The sequence below is a fragment of the Neomonachus schauinslandi genome, chromosome 8 (genome assembly GCF_002201575.2).
Source record: "Neomonachus schauinslandi chromosome 8, ASM220157v2, whole genome shotgun sequence".
Lineage (NCBI taxonomy): Eukaryota > Metazoa > Chordata > Mammalia > Carnivora > Phocidae > Neomonachus > Neomonachus schauinslandi.
This window is the reverse complement of record NC_058410.1, coordinates 143,375,825-143,378,577: the sequence shown is the minus strand read 5'-3', so window position 1 is coordinate 143,378,577 and position 2,753 is coordinate 143,375,825.

Genomic DNA, 2,753 nt, shown 5'->3' with positions numbered 1-2,753 from the left:
TCGCAGATCTCAAACTCAGAAACGAAACTGCTGCGAGAGGCGGGCCGCGAGGGACCGGAAGGAGGTCTGAGGAGGGGCGCGCGACGGCCCGGGGAGGAGGCGCTCCCCAGGTCCTAGGAGGAGGCGCCCGCCAGGGCCGGGGGTGGAGGCGCCGGTCAGGTCCTGGGGATGGGGCGCCCGCCAGGGCCCCGAGAGGAGGCGCCGGTCGGTCCTGGGGAGGGGGCGCCAGTCAGGTCCCGGGGAGGAGGCGACCGCGAGGGGCCGGGGGAGGAGGCGCCCGCCAGGTCCCGGGGAGGAGGCGTCCGCCAGGGCCCGGGGAGGGGGCGCCGGTCAGGTCCCGGGGAGGAGACGCCCGCCAGGGCCCCGAGAGGAGGCGCCGGTCGGTCCTGGGGAGGGGGCGCCGGTCAGGTCCCGGGGAGGGGGCGCCGGTCAGGTCCCGGGGATGAGGCGCCCGCCAGGTCCCGGGGAGGAGGCGTCCTCCAGGGCCCGGGGAGGAGGCGCCGGTCAGGGCCCGGGGAGGAGGCGCCGGTCAGGTCCCGGGGAGGAGGCGCCGGTCAGGTCCCGGGGAGGAGGCGCCCGCCAGGGCCCGGGGGGGGGGCGCCGGTCAGGGCCCGGGGAGGGGGCGCCCGTCGGGTCCCGGGGAGGGGGCGCCGGTCGGTCCCGGGGAGGGGGCGCCGGTCAGGTCCCGGGGAGGGGGCGCCCGCCAGGGCCCGGGGAGGAGGCGCCGGTCGGTCCCGGGGAGGAGGCGCCAGCTTTGCTCTCAGCTCATCCGAGCGAAGGGAAGAAGGCGGAAGAAAAACGCTTCTTTGACAGCAATAAAGAGACAGGACAAATGAATAACCTCCTCAACCATTTGTGACCTTAGCACAGAGGATCTCAAATCAGGAAGCCCGCAGAGAGTCAAGATCTTTCTACTTTGCCACCAACCCCCTTTGGGATCTGTAGCCTTCCGGGCCAATGTTTGTGTGGTGCTGTTTTTAGGTGCACTTCTCTTCCTGCTGAAGGGCGTGGGGAGAAGGGGTGGCAGTAGCAGAGTTGTGGGTGTCCCCAAGTCTGCCCATGCCAGCCCCACTTCTCCGTCCCCCGCTGTGTCTCCTTTCCCCCCTCGGCGGCCCTTGGAGGATTCAAATACGGCGCTTCTCCACGGCCAGAGGCAGCCGCCCAGGCCTGCAGACGGGAGCCCGCGATGGCGCAGCCGAGAGTGGCCTCAGCTGGGGCCAGCACGGTGCCTGCACAATGGAGGACAGGCTATGGGGCCGGGGACCTCGCCCAGCCAAGGTCCTGCCGGTCCCAAACTGTGGGACACGTTCCTCTTTTCCCTTCCCAGACAGGGGTCTCTCTTAAGCACTGTGCTCTCTGGGCCGCTCACAGAGCCTTCCTTATTTTGCCACCCATGGCTCATGCTGTCCTGCTGCCACGTTGGTGGTGGCAGGCCCTGCGCCCAGCACAGGACATAGCTGCTCCTGAGGCAACCGGCACACAGACAGAAGACGCAGAATGAGGCCCTGAATCCCTGATCCCATGACGCATGCTGGCAGATCCCCATGACTTTCGCTGTCATGGATGTGACTCTGGACCCAGGCAGAGCTCATCCCAAACTTGTCCTGTCAAAGGATCAGGAAAAGGAAGCCAATGAACACCAAAAAGAAAACAAACTGCTGCTACTACAAATAACAGCAAGAGAAAAGCTACAGCCTCATGACAGAGTCTGTCTTGACAGCTTGCCCCACCTTGCGCCTCTTTCCTGTTGCATGAAGGAAGGACTAGTTCCTGGAGAGAGCTGCAGTGTTAGAAGAGAAGGGGAATGCAGATGAGCCTTCAGAGATATGCCCCCCAAATATGGGCCTAGAGAGAGACCCATAGGAGTTGCCCCATGGGGAAATGCATCTCCTCCAATAAGTGAGGCTAAACTCAACCCTGTGACTCTGGGTCACTGTAGTCTCCTTTAAAAGGCATGCACTCTGAGTGTGGCCTCTTTGGGGAATGGTTGTCCTTCACGTAACCCCAGGGTGCCTTCCCTCAGCTTCAGATATCCCTTCTCAATGAGGCTTACTCTGACCACTTATTTATAAATGCACCCCTCTCCATTTCTGATCCCTCTTACAGTGCTCTATTTTAAGCAACTGACTCTTGGTTTTGGGTTAGGTCCCGATCTCAGGGTTGTGAGATTGAGCCCCACATCAGGCTCCACCCTCGGTGGGGAGTCTGCCTAAGATTCTCTCTTCCTCTCCCTGCCCCTCCTGCTTGTGCTTTCTCCTCTCTCTGTCTCTCAAATAAATAAATAAATCTTTAAAAAAAATAAATCCCTTTAAATTTATTAACTTGTATTATGGCCCAGAATATGGTCTATCATGAATAAAACCATGTGTACTTGAAAAGAAAGTGGGTGTAGATATTCAGTATAATGTTTTATAAGTATCAATTCATTCCAGGTGATTGATAGGGTTTTTCAGATCTCCTATGTCTTTACTGATATTTTATCTAGTAATTCCATCATTACTGAAAGAAGGGCATTAAAATCTCCAACTGTGATTGTAGAATTGTTTATTTTCCTTTATACTCTTTCCATTTTTTACTCCATGTATCCTGGAGCTCTGTTGTTAAGCTCATACACATTTATGATTGTTATATCATCATGATGAACTGACCCTTTTACCAATACAAAATATCACTCTATCTCTGGAAATACTCTCTGTCTTCAAATCTATCTGTTATTAATATAGACACTCCAGTCTTTTTATGCTTACTGTTTA